General features: G+C 56.9%; 1 long non-coding RNA gene across 1 annotated transcript; it reads right to left on the bottom strand.

The window, feature by feature from the left end:
* Window positions 1-200: 200 nt before the first annotated feature.
* On the bottom strand, window positions 201-17,854 carry LOC135179946 (uncharacterized). The gene is made up of 3 exons (XR_010304201.1): window positions 17,748-17,854; window positions 1,123-1,201; window positions 201-388 (listed from the first exon to the last, which is right to left on the bottom strand). It is a non-coding gene; the product is annotated as an uncharacterized LOC135179946 (long non-coding RNA).
* Window positions 17,855-18,533: the final 679 nt, after the last annotated feature.

Genomic DNA, 18,533 nt, shown 5'->3' with positions numbered 1-18,533 from the left:
GATGACAAGAGGGAATAGATTGAAGCTTAAGGAAGGAAGACTGAGACTGGAGCTTGGGAAGAAACTCTCTCCAGTGAGGGTGCTGAGAGCCAGGCACAGGCTGCCCGGGGAGGTGGTGGATGCTCTGCGTAACCTCCAATTAAACTGACTGCTCTCAGACTGCAAAGGTAAAGCTGGAGATCAATAAAGGCAGTTTGCTACTTTTACTTCCAGTGAAGTCTTATTTCAAGAGCTGCTTTCACTTGAGGGCTCTGCAGGCTGCCAGGCTTCAGCACGGAGCAGCGTTCAGGCAAGGGACAGAACTGCCTGCCAGGGCCTCCTGAGGTGAGTCTGTGAGCAGATCTGTCCTTGGCCTCTGAGGATGCACGCAGAGAGCAGCTCCTGATTGCTGCAGAATCACACAGAAACGTTGGCTCAATGATCTCAAACACTGCAAACAGGAATCCAATTGGATTTAGCGAGACACGGCAAGGAGACAGGAAGGTGGGAGGGCTTAGTGCTCAGTCAGTTGGTTATCAAGTAATTGTTTCATCAAAAGTATGCCTTGTGCTAGAGGAATCAGAGAATATCAGGGGCTAGAAGGGACCTTGAAAGGCCATCTAGTCCCAACTCCCCTGCCAGAGCAGGATCACCTACACCAGATCACACAGGAACATGTCCTGTGTGTTTTTAACCTCTCCAGACAGGGAGACTCCACAGCCTCCCTGGGCAGCCTGTGCCAGAGGCTCAGCACCCTCACAGGGAAGAACTCAGCCTCCTAAGGTTACACTTCAGCTGCCATCAGTTAGCCCAGCCACAAGCCTGCTGCAGTGAGCAGAGCTCAGTGCAGGCTGCAGCAGCTGCCTGAGAACCCCCTGGGTGCTCACCAGTGCTGTGCCCCAGGCTGTGGCAGCTGAGCTGCTCTCCACACCTCCACCCAGCCAGCTGCGAGCCTGCTCGGCAACGTCTGCACAGGCCACAGGCAGCCTGGCTGGGGGCAGGCAGGCTTTGGGGTTTGGCAGGCCCAGATGATGGCACTCCCTGGGTCAGCTGCCAGCACCCCAGGCCACAGCCCAGCAACACTGCTGCCAGCAGCAGGTAGGGCAGACAGAGATCACAAACATGTCTGGGAGAGGAACACACCTTGGAGCTGCTCTGCCTTCGAGGGGCTCTGCCCCAGCCTCCTGAACAGCACAGCTGCTGTGGTGCTCTTCTGGTCAGTCTGCAGAGGAGAAGAGTGGGAACTCCATCAGTGCCTGCAAATATCTGAGGGGTGGGGGCCAGGGTGCAGGTTCCAGGCTCTGTGTGGCGGTGCCCAGTGACAGGGCAAGGCACAACAGGCACAGGCTGGCACCCAGGAGGTGCCACCTCAACACGAAGAGACACTGCTGTATGGTGAGGGTGGCAGAGGCCTGGAGCAGGCTGCCCAGAGAGGCTGTGGAGTCTCCTTCTCTGCAGCCATTGCAGAGCCCCCTGGCTGGGCTGTGTGTGCCCTGCCCTGGGTGTGCTGCTCTGGCAGAGCTTGGATGGATGTTCTCTGCAGCTCCCTTCCAGCCCTGCCATCCTGTGATTCTCTAGCTCACATCTGCAACACCTGATGCTTGGAAAGGTGGAAAAGCACCACGGGGGTGGCTGAGTGCCAGCTTTAGCCTGCCCCAGGATGAAGAAAACAGAGTTTCTTTGGTGGCAGTACTTCCTCTGCCTCTCCTTGTGCAGCCAAACTCCAAGGAGCCTGATCCAGACAGCAAGACCTTCCTCTGGGTTCCTGTGATTTGTATTTGTCTGCACAGCTGGGAGCTCTGTGTTTGCTTCTCTTCGCCTCCATCTGTTTACAGAGCCCTTCCTGAGGGCACAACTGGAGCACTAATCAATGTTAATTACAGAGGTGTGTAACTGCATCAAGGCTTTCTGCCACTCCTGCCTTGTAGCAGCTCTCAGCTCCTGCACAGAGGAATGAGGACAGCTGAACAGAAAACTAAGAGTTCTTACAGCTAAGGAGGAAGAAGAAAGAGAGGATGAAGGAGAGAGGAAAAAGGAGATGGTGGAGGAGGAGGGAGAGGAGGAGCTCTGACCAGGTCGCAGATGTCATCCCTCACTCCTATTGCTGTTCTCACTCCAAACTGCCTGCAGAGCACTGGCGGCTCCTGAGTGCACCTCAGGACCTCCTCTGTTCTCCTGAGTGCATCTGAGGACCTCCCCTGTTCAAGTCAGGCATCCAGAAGAGCTCAGCAGGGCTGGGAAGGAAGTGGACCCCCAGAGGAGAGGTCAGTGCCTGCTGCAGTCTGAGGCTTGGGCTGCTGCTGCTGCTGCACAGTCAGAGGAGTCGGTGCAGGGCACAGCGAGCCTGCAGGCTGCTGAGTCCTGAAGGAGTTACAGGCAAACCAGACTAACCCCTGGGTGCTTGTAGAGAAGAAAACGCCAGCTGCTTATGTCCTTCAGTACCTGTGGCACTGCTGTAGCTTGGCTGCAGGATGCACATCAGGCCCTGGGGAGCCTAACGTGAGCTAAAGATGTCTGGGAATGGCTCCCTGCTGGCAGCTGATGCTGAATTTGCAACTAGTTGGAAAAGCCTGCAAGAGCAGCCAGGGTCTGTACCAAACTTTGCCACTCATGCTTTTGCCACCACAGAAACCTGGAGTGGCTCAGAGCTCATCTGCTCCAACTTCCCCACCATAGGCAGGGATACCTCTCAGCTAGAGCCTCATCCAGCCTGGGTTCTCTGCTCCTCACCCTAGTCCATGGCTCCTTTGCTCCCTGGCCCTGTTCTGGACCACTCTGAGGCAATACCCAGGTGTGGTTTGTGCAACAGCTCACCCCAGAGACATGCTCATGGCTGAACCAAGTTGTAGCAAGGGGATTCCTTCCTGCCCTCACTTGGAGCTTCATGATGAACACAAATGCTATGAGGAGAGGCTGAGGGAGCTGGGGGTGTGCAGCCTGCAGCAGAGGAGGCTCAGGGCAGAGCTCATTGCTGTCTGCAGCTGCTTGCAGGGAGGCTGTAGCCAGGTGGGGTTGGGCTCTGCTGCCAGGCAGCCAGCAACAGAAGAAGGGGACAGAGGCTCAAGCTGTGCCAGGGCAGGTCTAGGCTGCATGTTGTAAGGAAGTTGTTGTCAGAGAGAGTGATTGGCACTGGAATGGGCTGCCCAGGGAGGTGGTGGAGTGGCTGTGGCTGGAGGTGTTGCAGCCAAGCCTGGCTGGGGCACTGAGTGCCATGGTCTGGTTGGTTGGGCAGGGCTGGGTGCTAGGTTGGGCTGGGGGAGCTTGGAGCTCTCTGCCAGCCTGCTTGGTTCTATGATTCTATGATGCTCTCCAAGCAGGTTTTTCATCTTCAAACATGCACCAATGCCTTCCTGCCATGCCTCAAGACATGCTACATACATAATTATGATCCAACAATTAATTCATTAAGGATAATGACATTTAAATGCCATAACAAGGGATAATCACTGCTTACAGCCACAGCAACATCACATGGAGCTTAGAGAAGTCTGGCCAAATAAAAGCCCAAGTTCTGCCAACCTGCTCATAAATGCTGGCATAATGGACTGGCCTGAAGCAATCTGAGCCTAAGTCTCCTGACCTCAGGGAGTGGATTTGTCCCTCTTTTATTCAGCTTTATCCCAACAGTCCAAAGGATTAAGTGGGGCTTGCAAAATGCAGCTTCTGTGTCCTCTGATCCAGCACCATCAACTTCCCTCGGTTTAATTGACTTCTGCTCTCCAGGGACCAGAGCAACTCCAGCAAACACATCTCAGCAGATGATTAGGGATCTTCCTACCCTTTTGGACTCCACAGCAAGACCATTTCTCTGGCATGCACAGCACCCACCCCCCACTGCTCTGAACACCACAAAGAGCACTCGGCAGAAGAGGAAGCAGACTGCAGGGAAAGATCAGCTGAGACAGGCAGAGGATGAGAGGGTCCCACGGAGATGTAGGCCCATCAAGACTCATAGAAACTTGGGGTGTCTGCTCTGCCCCCCCAGAGAAACAGTCAGAGGGCCCCACAGTGATGTAGATGTATCAAGGCTCATAGTGATTTGGGGTGTCTGCTCTGCCCCCCCCCCCCGAGACAGCCTGTGCCCCAGATACAGCCTCGGGGGGGTCCCCAGGACTGGGCGAGCAGGTACAGAGCAGATGAACTCACTGAATCTTAGAGGTTGGCAGGCAGCTCCAGAGACCATCCAAGGCTGAGGCCTTGAGCAGCTCAGTCTAGCTGAGAGATGTCCCTGCCCATGGTGGGGAACTTGGACACCTCTCAGCCACACTCAGCTACTCAGGGCCTCAGCCAGCCTGGCCCAGAACACCCCCAGCAAGGAGGCAGCCACAGCCTCCCTGGGCAGCCTGGGCCAGGCTCTCAGCACCCTCACACTCAACAGCTTCTCCCTCAGCTCCACTCTCCCCCTGCTCTGCCTCACCTCCAAACCATTGCCCTTGGCCTGCCTGCAGACCCCCTCAGCACAAGACCCTCTGCAGCCTTCCTGCAGGCTGCCTTCAGCTCTTGGCAGCAGCTCTGAGCTGCCCCTGGAGCCTTCTCCTCTGCAGGCTGCACTCCCCCAGCTGCCTCAGCCTGTGCTCACAGCAGAGCTGCTGCAGCCCTGGCAGCATCTTTGTGGCCTCCCTCCAGCAGCTCTGTGTCCTCCTGCTGCAGGGCACAGCAGCACTGGTCCTGTGTCACTGTCTTCATTGAAGCCTTGGATACCTTCTCCCAAAGCAAGGCAGAGAATGCTCAGGAATCCTTCTCCACAGGCTTCCTGGGGAATTTCTTTTCTCAGGTCCCTTCTGACAGTCTACAAACCAGCAGCAGCAGCCTGCCAAAATATGGACCTATGGATCCTGTGACTTGACCTGAGATCGTTTCTGCTCTCCTCCCTTTCCTAAGGCACAGAGGGCAACAGCAATGCTGTGACAGGAGAGGTCATTTCAAATGCAGCTCCCATGGCCTGCTACTGCACTCTCTGTCCCTGGCTTCATGGCTCAGTGGCAGAGCTCTGACTCCACCCTCAGCCACCGGAGCCTGTTGACAGCCCTGGAGCAGAGGAGCTGCCTGAGGCTGGCTCCCCTCTGCAGAACCCATTGCTGCTTATGCAGAGAGCGGCTGCAGAGGGCTCCAGCAGTGCTCCCAGGACATCTCCCTGGTACTCTGCCAACCTGCTGGGTTCTGTAGATCAGACCAGTTCCACAGGCAAGCCCTTCTGGGGGATCTTTCCCTCAGAAACACAGCCAATCAGATAAGGAATATTTTCCATTGCTAACCTGGGCCAAGAATGCTGTGCAGGTCAGCAGGGGCTCTGGAAATAGCTCTGGTGACGATGGGTTTGGGCTGGGTTGAGCTGTCTGAACCTCTGCAGCAGCTGAAGCCAAGGCTGCCCTGACTCCTGACTGCAAGCCCTGCACAGAGCATGACTTCCTGGGCAGCTGCACCCAGTCCGCGCCGGCTCTGCGTCCTCCAAGCGCTGGGCACTGAGCAGCAAGTGCCAGCACAAGAGACACTGAGCAGAGCAACTGGGCCCAGCAGCAGCACACACAGCCTGCTGCTGCTGCTGCCTTTGCTGGGCAGCCCTGCACACGTTCACACATCCACGGAGCCACAGAACGGCTCAGGTTGGAAGGGACTCGGAGGTCACCTACTGCACCGCCTCCGCCATGGGCAGGGACACCTCTCAGCTACTCTGAGCTGCTCAAGGGCATTGGAAGTTGGGACTGGTTGAACCGAGGGTGTTTAATTCCTTCTGCCAAACACCTCCTCCTTTATCTGTCCTCAGGTGAATACGGTGGCTGAAGATGAAGGCACCTGGGATGCCTCCCCACTGCCAAGTTTATGGAGCTGACAACTTCACTTTTCCTTCCTTGCATTAGCTCCCACCAAGTGGAAGGGTTAAGCTTAATTAGAAGTGATTAAGTGATTCACCAAAGCTACCAAAGGCCTAAACTCTCACTTGAGGGCTTCTGAGCCAAAGAATCAAAATGCTGTTCCTGGACAGAAGAAGGCCTGCTGTGAAAGCAGAGAGAACAGTCTCACCTCTCATTCAGCTCACCCCTAGTGGAGCCTGCTTCAGCCCTCTTGCTGCTGCATTTTGACCTGTCACTGTCTACAGAGCAATGAGGATCTTACAAGATCAGCTCCAGTACAAGTCCATGGTCACCCTTCCAGGGGAGCACAGGACCAGCTCCACTGTTACTCCATGGTCACCCTTCCAGGGTACAAAGTTCTTTCCTAACAAGTCACCTCTAGATGGCTGTTAAGGGAAACTTGAAAGACTTCCAGTTCTGATCAATGTAGCCAAATCACAGCAAGCTGGAGGAATAACTACCCCTGGGCTCATCCTCTCTGGCCCATGCTGGCATTTAAGGCACTCATCAACCTGCTTTGTAACTAAAGAACCTACTAGCAGTCACTAGCAATGATGAAACATCCTCCATGCAGTAACACAACTACAGCTTGCCCAGTGGAGGCAATTCTAGCTGTAGCTAAGCAAACCCTTCCCTGGGGGGAGGAAGGCAATGCAAAGGCAGTGTAAGGGGGTCCCAGCTGGGCAGTTTCATTCTCCTGAGTATCTGCCAGGGCTCCTAAGAAGCACAGCAGCACTGTGACAGCCCCAAGGCCTCCATCCCTCACCTCTCTGCAGCCCATGGCACTGTGAGGCCATGGTGAGGCCAGGGTGAGGCCATCCATCTGCACTATCAGAGGCAGGATGCCAGCAGAAGGCTGCTGCCTTTAAATGCTGACAGCCACTTCTTGCCTCGGAACAAGGCTGCTGCTGCTGCACTTCGTCACCTTGCAGTTCTGGCAGAGCTTTCTTCACTTCCAAGAGAACTTAGGGATGACTCCTGCAAGAGTTCCCACAGTGCCCACCCTGCAGTGCCCATCCCGCAGTGCCCATCCTACTCTGAAGGAGTGAAACTGACACAAAGCAAAAGGAACTCCCCGAGGCAAGCTGAGCTCTTGCAGCAGAGTTCCATTTCTTCTTGAAGGCTCTGAAAAACAGCTAAAAGCTGTTCATAGGATCACAGAATGGGAGGGGCTGGCAGGGAGCTGCAGAGAGCAGCCAGCCTAAGCCCTGCCAGGGCAGCAGCACCCAGGGCAGGGCACACACAACACAGCCAGGGGGGTTGCAGTGGCTGCAGAGAAGGAGACTCCACAGCCTCTCTGAGCAGCCTGCTCCAGGCCTCTGCCACCCTCACAGACAAAAAGCTTCCCCTCCTCTTGCCCTGCCACCTCCTCTGCCCCAGCTTGCCCCCAGTGCCCCTTGTGCTGCCCTGGGCCAGCCCTGAGCAGAGCCCGCCTGCGTCCTGCCCACACTGCCCTGCACAGCTTGGGCACAGCACTGAGGGCAGCCCTCAGGCTGCTCTGCTGCCAGCTGCCAGCCCCAGCTGCCTCAGCCTGGCCTCACCACCAGACTGAACCTCTGCTTTACAACGCAGAACAGATCCCAGACCCACAAGGTCTCTGAGGCTGGAGGAGACCTCTGCACACTGCCCAGGCAGGGACAGCTACAGCAGTGCTCAGGGCCATGTCCAGTTGGCTTTGAGCCTTTCCCAGGATGGAGACTCCAACACATCTCTGTGCAACCTGTTGCACCATACAATATTCATTCTCATCAGGGCATCCAAGCAAGGCAAGAGAGGATGCAGCTTGGTGCTCTGCCCAGCAGAGACAGTGTTTAGGAAGCACCCAGTGTAAGAGCTGCCTGCCAGCACTGGCTGGCACCTGCAGTGCCCAGTGTTTGTCACCTCCCCATTCCTTGTCTGCTGTCCCACGGGTGACTGCCATGCACTCAGCCTGCTGGTTCAGAGCTGGAGCAGAGGAGGCCTGCTCTGGCATGATGCAGTGCCCAGGCAGCCCAGCCAGCTCTGACCTGCCTGCAGGTGACCACGCTGCAGCACTCAGCCTAGTGCTCAAGTTCTGTGCCAGCCAAGGAAGGCAGGAGGAGTTCTGGAGCTCCAGAACAGCTGTAATGGAAACAGCAGAAGATGAGGCTGCAGTCTCACAGGTCCTCCCTCACACAAAGAGCTTTGTTTCCTTCTCCTGGGGCTCATGCAGACTTCCCAGAGCATTTATTTGGTGATCAGGACGATGGCAAACCCCTTGGCGCTGGAAAACAAGAGGTCACAGCACTCTGGCTCCAGGTGGGTAATGGGGGAGCTGCCTCTCAAGGGATCATTAAACAACAGGAGAAATGGAAGCTCCTTGGGGGTGTTCTTCCTGTCACTTGGCCACTGCCACCAGACAGTCCCTAAGGAAGCAGCGGAGGAGCAGCCTGCAGCAGGCGCCTCAGGCTGCACATTTCCCTTCTGACACTCCCTGCACTTTCTGCCCTGCAAAGTTTCCGTTCAGAAGCCTTCGTTTTTATCACCCCTAACATTTTTCTCCTTCCTCTCCTGGCTTTGATCTGTGAATGTGTTCTTAATTATCAGAACTCAGACCGGTGGCCACACTGCAGCTGCAGAGGCTGTCGGGACCGCAGCTGCTCCCAGAGGGAGACACTGCAGAGGCAGGGATGTGGATGTCCAGACCGAGTGCCCCTTCCAGGCGACTGAGCCGATCTATGAACCTTCTTTATTGCCCAATGGAAGCAAACTGCAGCATGTGAAATAAAGGAGAGGCTGGAGCAGAGTGGGGGCTGCAGAGCAGAGCAGCCATAAATTTCCCACCCTGTGGCTTCCAATGCATCTATAACTCATTTACAATCACATTTCAAAGCAGTTTCTGTTTTCTTTTTCTTCAAGCTTGCTCCATTAAAAAAAAATCTGCAGATATCCTGTTTCACTTCCTGACCTAATTACAGTTTGCAATTAAGGTATGAAATATGAGGTCAAAAATCAATCAGCTCTCCTTCCAAATTTCCTTCTCTTCTAGTAACACTTGTGTCCTGACAGGATAAAGAAACCAAAGAGACTGCATCCAGATCCCATATCAGACCCAGCTCTTCATAATAACAAGGGCTGGAGCAGCTCTGCTGTGAGCACAGGCTGAGGCAGCTGGGGGGGTGCAGCCTGCAGAGGAGAAGGCTCCAGGGGCACCTCAGAGCTGCTGCCAAGAGCTGAAGGCAGCCTGCAGGAAGGCTGCAGAGGGACTTGTGCTGAGGGGGTCTGCAGGCAGGCCAAGGGCAATGGTTTGGAGCTGAGGCAGAGCAGGGGGAGAGTGGAGCTGAGCAAGAAGCTGTTGAGTGTGAGGGTGCTGAGAGCCTGGCCCAGGCTGCCCAGGGAGGCTGTGGCTGCCTCCTTGCTGGGGGTGTTCTGGGCCAGGCTGGAGGAGGCCTTGAGCAGCTGAGTGTGGCTGAGAGGTGTCCCTGGGCATGGTGGGGAGGTTGCAGCAGAGATGCTCTGAGCTGCCTGCCAACCTGAGCCACTCGAGGACTTTGTGACTCTTCCAAGAGCTGCCTGTGCTGGTCTCACCCAGATTCTGAAGTGCAGCTTTCCTTAAAGAGCTGCCATAACAAAGACAGATTTGAAGTGGTGCACCAGGCTGCACCTGAGCATGGAGCAGGCAAAGAAAGCTGCAGAGAAAGATGGCCAAGACCATTCACTGCCACGTCAGGTTCTGCTTGCCTTAAGGCAGATCACTGTAACCACTCTGTGCTGTCATTGCTCTGCTACCTTCCCTCCTCTGCCCTCGCAATGGCTATCCCTTGTGCCAAGATCACAGAAGCATGGATCATCAGAGGCAGTGTTTAAAGAGTGCAAGCCAGAGGCATGGTCGTAGGCAGAGTGAGGAGGAAAAAGGTCTATTTCATTTTTAAGAGCTGTAACAGCCTCGAGTCAATCATTTCCTGGCAGTTAAGGACCAGGCAGATGAAGCTCTCCTCCAGATGGCCACTAAGTGCCCGGAAAGGGCCAGCTCGTTGGCCATCAGTGCACAGAGCACCCCCGGGACCCTGCTCCTCATTACTCACACTCCCATGCTGTCACTCCCCACCGGAGGGACCACTGCAGCAGCAGGCCTCGGCTCCAAGGACAGCAGAACAAAGCCCCCACTGCAGCAGGAGGAGACCTTCCGTGCTGCTGGAGCGGGCAGGATGTGGCACTGAGGGCAGCCACTGCTCCTGCCAGCAGAGCAACCCCTCCGCGTCACCGCCCGAGGGGCAGGCGGCTGCAGGGTCCCCTGCTGGGGTGCGCCAAGGCTCGGGGGCGGCTGGAGTCAGGCTCCTAGCCCAGCACTGGCACAGTTCCGCAGTGCCAGGCACAAGCCTGTACCTCGGGCTCCACACACAGCTGAGCAGACAGCGGCTCTGACACTGCCTACCGCAGCCTGACCACCCAGCTCTGTGCCTCACACACAGCATACTACAGCTGTACTACAGCTCTGCCCTGCAGCGTGCACACAGGGCACTGAGCCACCCAGCTCTGTGCCTTACACATAGCATACTACAGCTGTACTACAGCTCTGCCCTGCAGCGTGCACACAGGGCACTGAGCCACCCAGCTCTGTGCCTCACACACAGCATACTACAGCTGTACTACAGCTCTGCCCTGCAGCGTGCACACAAGGCACTGAGTCACCCAGCTCTGTGCCTTACACATAGCATACTACAGCTGTACTACAGCTCTGCCCTGCAGCGTGCACACAGGGCACTGAGCCACCCAGCTCTGTGCCTTACACATAGCATACTACATCTGGAGATGTCCAAAGCCTGCCTGGACACCTTCTTGAGCAGCCTGATCTAGAACCTGCTTTATCAGGGCAGTTGGACTAAATGATCTCCAGAGGTCCCTTCCACCCCCAGCATCCTGTCCTGAGACAGCTCTCTCTTATCAGGGCAGCAGCAATAATGATCTCCAGGGGTTCCTTCCACCCATTCTGTCCTTCTGAGGCAGTTCTGTACCCAGCCCCTCTGCTGAGCACCTGCCTGTGCAGACACCTCCTGACCTGCTACTGTAGTGGGTAGGGAAGATGGGGACAACCTTTTCAGCAGGGCCTGCTGTGACAGGACAAGTGGTGACAGCTTTAAATTAAGAGGAGAAATTCAGGCTAGACAGAAGGAAGTCTTATACAGTGAGGGTGGTGAAACCCTGGCACAGGTTGCCCGTTGCAGGCCAGGCTGGAGGAGGCTCTGGGCTGGCTGAAGATGTGGCTGCTCACCGCAGGGAGGCTGGACCAGGTGAGTGTTAAAGGCTCCTTCCAGCTCCAACCTCCCTGATTCTGTTAACAGACCTAACTGGTGCCGACATTTCCTACCCATCGTGCCATGCTCTCTGGGCTTCTTTCCCTGCATGGCCAAAGGTGTGAGGGGCGAACGGTAAAGCGGAGAGCAGATCCCTCCCTCTTTTACTGAGGAGGGGAGAGCCAAACAAAAGCAGCCCTGGCACCTGGACCCACCATGCTCCTGCCTGGGGGCACTAAGTGTCACCACTGCAGCACACTGCCTGCTCTGCATCTGGAGCACTTAAACTCAGCCCTGTAAACCCCCCCAGCAGCGGCAGCCCCTTCCTGTGTGTTGACATTCTTCAGGGCCTCTCTTAAATCCTTCATCGCCGCTGCTTGCTGGGGGCTAAAGCCTCACCCGAGCAAGCCACCCCTGCAGGCAGCTCTCTGCAGCGAGGCTGTGCTTTGATCAGAGCCTGCCTGCTCTCCCCAGGGATGAGTTCACCTCATAAAAATGCATATCCTGCCCCAGTGTTTGTTTGCTCTCCTTTACTCCTTCCCTCATGCTCATAGCAAGACCACTGAACAAGCAAAGCCCTCAGCCCGGGTATAGCACCCACCCTTCAGCAGCCGCTTGCCAAAGCTGGCCAAGGCCCCCCCAGCCCATGCCCTGCTTGCAGGCTGGGCAGCAGCTGTGTGTCTTGCTTTGGTTCAGACACCCATGGAGAACAAGGCTGTGGGCCTGGGGAGGAAGCAGAGAGATGAAGGCTGAACAGTCTGATCAGACGCAGTGCTGAGAGGGTTTGGAAGATGTCTCTACAAATTCTTCTGTGCTCTGCCCCAGACAGTAAAATCCTCGCTGGGAGTGCAGCTCTGGATGTGACCACAGCTGCTCCTGACTGCTGTGGGCAACACTCTCTGGATTTGGCTCTGGAAGTGCAGGTCTGCTGAGGCCACAGCTGGAATCTTGTGTCCAGTTCTGGGACCCTCAGCGCAAGAAGGGTCTTCCTCTTCTGGCAGAGCAGGGAGTAAGCCAAGCCACTACAGCTCCTCTAGAATCATGGAATGTCAGGGGATAGAAGGCACCTCGAGAGATGATCCAGTCCAAGCCCTTCCCTTACAACAGCAGGAAGCCTTTTCACTTGATCAGAAGTGGCTGCATGGAGTGCAGATATCTGCATCCAAGCCACTTCCTGAGCTCAACAGGCCTGGTGCAGCTCGAGATAAACCAGGATCTCAGCTACAAAAACAAACCCTTCTCCTTTCCAGGGAGAGCTCTGGCAGGCCATGGAACAGTTCCACTCTGCCCTTCCAGGCCCTGTCCTGCAGCACGAAGCCCAGAGCACTCTCATGGCACAGCCATCTGTGGGCTCTCAAACTGCAGCCCCACCCTCCCCTTGCCCTTGCCATGAACACAGCCTGCTGCAGCTGGCGCCGGGCACCAGAACTCTCCCCGAGCCCTTGCTGCAGTGGCTCAGACAGAGCCAGTGCAGGGAGCCAAGCGCAGGAGGGGTCCCCTGCGCACGCAGCTGGGTGGGAGCCTCGGCTGCAGGAGCACTGCTGCTGCTGCACTGCTGCCTGCCTGGCGCTGCACAGCTTGACCTCCGCTGCACCTTCCCCTTCAGCACTGTGCTCCTGGGCTCGCCGGGGCTGCTTCCTGGCTAACGCCAGGGTAGCAGATGGAGAGAAGGCAGCATAGGCCAGCCCTAGCTCCAGCTGTCTGCCTTGCACCAGCCCACCTGCAGGACTGCTGTCAGCCACTCAGCACTCGTGGGGGCTGGGAAGCTCCGGGAAAAGCAAAGCACAGCAAGGAACACTGGTTACAGAGGTCAGGGCAAGCAGCTAAGGCATCAGTGCAAATCTGCTGTCATTTAAAGCATGCAGGACAAGTGAGGGGAGGTCACAGGAGTGGACTTCTGAGCTGCACTGCCCCAGGAGGAATGTCAGCCAGAGTCAGAGGAGAGAGGCCATGCAGAGGCTTCCACCAGGACCATCTCCAGAGCGTGAGCAGGAGGGGATTTTCCTACAGAGAGAGAGAGGGCTGGGAAAGAAGTTCTGGAGCAAGCCCTTGTAGCAGCCTTCCAGGAGCCCTGCAGGAGGGACTACTGACAAGGTCTTGTAATGGCAGGACAAGAGGTAGTGGGTTTGAACTGGCAGGGGAGAGACCAGCTTTGCACTGCTCTCCTCACTGCATGCTCTTACTGTGCTCCAGAGTGCTTGGAGAGGGAGACATTCCCTGTGCCAAGCTACAGTCTGGAAGAGGATACTGGGTTGCTTTCTGACCCCCCCATGCCAGCTCATATCAGCCTCTCAGAGGAGGATCAGAGCAGCCAAAACAAGCCAACCACTCCCGAGCCAAGCCATGCCTTGCCCTGCTGTCTGCGGGGACAGATGGGAGCCATTAACTCCACTTCCTGCCTTAGCAAATGCTTCCCTGTACACTCCGTGCAGCTCCTTGGCTGCTCTGGCCGTGTTTAGCCAGACAGCTTGGAGAGAATTCTGCCCCTGCTTCCACAGCCCCTCATTCCCTGTGCTTCCTTTCAGGAAGAGGGAAGAGGCAGGCAAGCAGGTGGCAGCTGGCTGGGAAGCTGCACTGCTGTCCCCTCTCCGAGTGCTCTCTCTCGGAGGGGTGCAGCTGCTGCTTTTGCTTCCCTTCGTGGCGACCCTGACATGCCAAGCTCCTGTCTGTTTGCATCTCTTCCCTTCCCATGCCTTCTCCCTAACCTTGCATCACAGCTCCCAAACTGCTCTTTTGTAGCAGAGAGCAGCAAGTTTGTGGCAAAGATCACAAACAGTTATGTTAGCACAACCGAGAGGGTTTCAGGAACAGGAGGGAGCAGCCAGGAGATGAAAAGGGCAAGAACTTGCTGTGTCCAAAGAAAATACACTGCAGAGCTCCCCCCTGAGAGCTCGGCCAGCTCCAGCCAGGCCCCTGGCTCGCCACAACTGTTCCGCAGGCCTCATCCCAGCACATCTGCTCCCTCTCAGGACCGGCTGTGTTTGCCGTGGCAATGTGAGTTGCACAACCCAAGCTGTTTCCCAGTAGCCCTTCTGCTCTGGGATGGATGAAAAACAAACCCGAGAGAGCCTTTGTGGCTCAGAAGGCAGCTCTGATGATATGAACTCTGCTGACTCCACACAGCCAGCAGGAAGAGAGCTGCATGAAACCAGTCATTTGGGCATAGCCTAGGCTTGTGTCTTCATGGACACGAGGCTCAACACCTGCATTTGGCTAGGCAGGACCCAAGGTTGCTATACTGTTTGTCATGCAACTCATTCACAGAACGTGGAGGGATGGGAACTTCCCCCTGCCCCCAGTTAAAGTTTCCCAGAGCAGCTCAGACAGCTTGGAAGTAAGACAGAGCTCTGCTTGCAGCACAGCTAAATGCACAAGCAATAGACACAGCACACTGACATGCAGGCACAGTGACATACAGCTGAGAAATAGCACAGAAATCCAACCCTCCCCTGGACAAAGGGAGCCCAGAAGGGGCCCACCCCACCTTCATCTCTGCCCCTAGACAAACCCTGCAAGGCTCGGGTGTGACCTGGGCAGCCAAGGGTAGTCCAGGAGACAGAGAGAGGAGCAGAGGAACAGCCAAGAGAGCCCACCCAAAGCTGTTTCTTAATTTGGCTTTTCTACCTCTTAGCAAACCAATGAATGACAGAGACAACATCAGGAGCAGTGTGGGCAGCAGGACAAGGGAGGTTCTTCTGCCCACCCCTGTGCTCAGCACTGCTCAGGCCACCCCTGGAGTGCTGTGTCCAGTTCTGGGCTCCTCCATTGCAGAGAGATGCTGAGGTGCTGGAAGGTGCCCAGAGAAGGGCAGCAAGGCTGGGGAGGGGCCTGGAGCAGAGCCCTGTGAGGAGAGGCTGAGGGAGCTGGGGGTGTGCAGCCTGCAGCAGAGGAGGCTCAGGGCAGAGCTCATTGCTGCCTGCAGCTGCCTGCAGGGAGGCTGTAGCCAGGTGGGGTTGGGCTCTGCTGCCAGGCAGCCAGCAGCAGCAGAAGGGAACAGAGGCTCAAGCTGTGCCAGGGCAGGTCTAGGCTGGATGTGAGGAGGAAGTTGTTGTCAGAGAGAGTGATTGGCACTGGAATGGGCTGCCCAGGGAGGTGGTGGAGTGGCTGTGCCTGGAGGTGTTGCAGCCAAGCCTGGCTGGGGCACTGAGTGCCATGGTCTGGTTGGTTGGGCAGGGCTGGGTGCTAGGTTGGGCTGGGGGAGCTTGGTGCTCTCTGCCAGCCTGCCTGATTCTCTGATGCTATCATTTTCTTCTTACAGCCAATGCCCTACTTCAGATTCTGCAATAATTTTTTAGTAAAGTACCAATTTAGCTTATTAAAATATTCCAATAAGCCTCAAACCAGTGCAGGGTTTAATTGGAAGGGACTCCAAAGCTCATCCAATGCCCACCCCCTGCCATGGTCAGGGACACCTCCCATCAGCCCTGGTTGCTCATCCAGCCTGGCCCTGATCACCTCCAGGGAGGCTGTGGAGCACAGAATCAGCCAATTTGCTATGGCTGGGTCCTAGAGTCAGCCAGGTCCTGTCACAGCTCTGATGGCAAACAAACCTCCTCAAATTCCAGCACTCCCAGGGCAAAGGGCTCCCTATTTCATGTTTTTATGTGACCCAACAGACTCTGCCCACCTGATGATGGAAATGTTCTGTCCTTCTCCCTCTGGCCTTCATTCCTGGCTGCCAGACAAGCCTTGTTGCTGTGAATTTCCACTCACTCATTTAACTGTCTGAGTTTTGAAGCCCCACCTTGTCTGCTAAAGTCAGTAAGTGCTAAATGGTAAAAGGAAATCAGGGCAGGAGGCTTTTTTCCCCCCAAGTGAAAGCATGAGCAAGGCATAAGGAAGATATTAAGATGGCTGGAGGCACCTTTACACTGTGCAGTGAAGGGTGGCACAGAGATCCTCCAAGCAGCATGCAGTAAGTGAGCTCTAGAGCAAGCAGCAGTTGACCTCAGACCCACAGTGGCTGTGGGCAAATTAGCCCTGCTGAGGAGCATCACAACCTCTCTGGGCAGCCTGCTGCAGGGCTCCAGCACCCCTCAGTTAAAGCAGCTCCTCCTCATAGATTCCAGCAGGCTGGCAGAGAGCTCCAAGCTCCCCCAGCCCAACCCAGCACCCAGCCCTGCCCAACCAACCAGACCATGGCACTCAGTGCCCCAGCCAGGCTTGGCTGCAACACCTCCAGCCACAGCCACTCCACCACCTCCCTGGGCAGCCCATTCCAGTGCCAATCACTCTCTCTGACAACAACTTCCTAACAACATCCAGCCTAGACCTGCCCTGGCACAGCTTCAGACTCTGTCCCCTTCTTCTGCTGCTGGCTGCCTGGCAGCAGAGCCCAACCCCTCCTGGCTACAGCCTCCCTGCAGGCAGCTGCAGGCAGCAATGAGCTCTGCCCTGAGCCTCCTCTGCTGCAGGCTGCACCCCCCCAGCTCCCTCAGCCTCTCCTCATAGATGTTTAGATGATACTTTATGTTTGAGTTGGTGCCCATTGCCTCCTGTTCTGCCAGTGGGCACCACCGAGAGAAGGCTGCCCCCATCCTCCTGGCACCCACCCTGTAAGTATTGATCAGCACTGAGCAGATACCCCCAGGTCTTCTCTAGGCTAAAGAGCCTCAGCCCTTCACAGAGTCACAGAGTGCCAGGGGCTGGCAGGGACCCCCAGAGAGCAGCCAGCCCAAGCCCTGCCAGGGCAGCAGCAGCCAGGGCAGGGCACACACAGCACAGCCAGGGGGGTTGCAGTGGCTGCAGAGAAGGAGACTCCACAGCCTCTCTGGGCAGCCTGCTCCAGGCCTCTGCCACCCTCACAGGCAGAAAGTCTCCCCCCCTGTTCCCCTGCCACCTCCTCTGCTGCAGCCTGCCCCCATGGCAGTCACACAGCTCCTAAGGCTCCTCATCAGTTCTGTGGCCAAATCCAACCCAAATTCATTTCTGTTAACTCCACACTTTGACAGGCAGCTTCGGCAGGAGGATCATGACAGGCCTGAGGACAGGCACGGCCACACTCAGGGGTCGGAGCAGTCCCCAGACCCCTCTAATGCCCTCCACAGCACAGCCTGGACACCTCTGCAGAGCGCAGCTCCTGCCTCACCACGCAGGTCTGCGGCAGCGGTGAGAGCCGCTGCGGCCCTGGGGCGGCTCCGGGCACAGCAGCGGCAGCCGCGGCCCGCGGGGCTTCGGCTCCAGCGCCCAGCCCAGGACGCGCTGCAGAGAGCAGCGTCAAAGGCCAGAAACCACTCTGGTTCCGCTGCAGCCTGCAGCAGAGCAAGCTCCAGGGAAAACAAAGGGCCAGGCTCCAAATGCCTGCCCCGGGGCTGGCAGAGGAACGGCCGCAGCAGAGGCGCTGCTTTACCTCCACCTCCTCTAAACGCTCCGAGCACCGTGCGGTGAGTGTGTGCGGCCAGGGCCAGCACTGGGGACGCTGTCCGTGAGCTCACTGCAAACCACTTACATCGAATCCACCTCACTGCCACCGGCAGCCAGCCAAGCAGCACCACACTGCCAACAGGCTGCTGCCCCGCCGTGGCAGGCACCTCACAACTACTCACCCGAGGTCACAGAATGCCTTGGGCCGGAGGGACCCCAAAGGGCATCCAGTCTGACCCCCTGCCCTCAGCAGGGACATCCTCCCCCAGAGCAGGCTGCTCACAGCCTTGCCCAGCCTCACCTCCAACAGCTCCAGCCATGGGCACTCAGCTCCCTCCCTGGGCAACCTGTTGCAGTGTGGCAGCAGCCTCCTGCTGCACAACTTGTTCCTCACAGCCAAGCTCAGGCTGCTCCCTGCGCTGCCGACGCGAGGTCGCCGCCGCTCGACCGCGCCCCCTGCTGGCTCCCCCGAGAAACGCAATCTGCCGCAGGGACACCGCCGCCCGACAGCGCCCTCCGCTGGTTCCCCGGGGAAACGCAGCCAGCTGCCAGCGGACAGCCGCCGCCTGCTCCCCGCCGCGACGCTCACCGCTTTCAAGGGCGCTCCCACAGCGCTGAAAACCAGACCCACAGGCTTTGGGCTGCTGAGTCCCTGTGGAGATGAGCACCGTGCTGCTACAAAGCACAGGAGAGGTGCCCACTGCTTCCCGTGTCGGGACACCGATGCTCACTGCTCCTTGTACTGCCGTCACTCTTCAGAAACCAGCTCCAGACTAGAGCTGGAATGCTGAGTGGCTGCCTCCTGCCTGGGGATGTTGCAGGCCAGGTTGAACGAGACCCTGAGCAGCTGAGTCTGGCTGAGAAGTGTCCCTGGGCATGGTGGGGAGGTTGCAGCAGATGAGCACTGAGGTCCCTGCCATCCTGAGCCCCTCTGTGATTCTAAGATGACAGGGAGGGGCATGAAAGGTGCAGGATGCAAGCATGAAGAATGTAGCCCTCTGCTCAGTTTGGCCTCCATGCAGGAGCGATGCTCTGGTCAGTTGTGGAGGGAGCAAAGGACAAGGACCATGTTTGCAGAGGCTGGAGA

Source organism: Pogoniulus pusillus, chromosome 12 (genome assembly GCF_015220805.1).
Source record: "Pogoniulus pusillus isolate bPogPus1 chromosome 12, bPogPus1.pri, whole genome shotgun sequence".
NCBI lineage: Eukaryota > Metazoa > Chordata > Aves > Piciformes > Lybiidae > Pogoniulus > Pogoniulus pusillus.
Note: the sequence above shows the minus strand (reverse complement) of the source record. Positions and strands in the feature narration are given on the sequence as shown.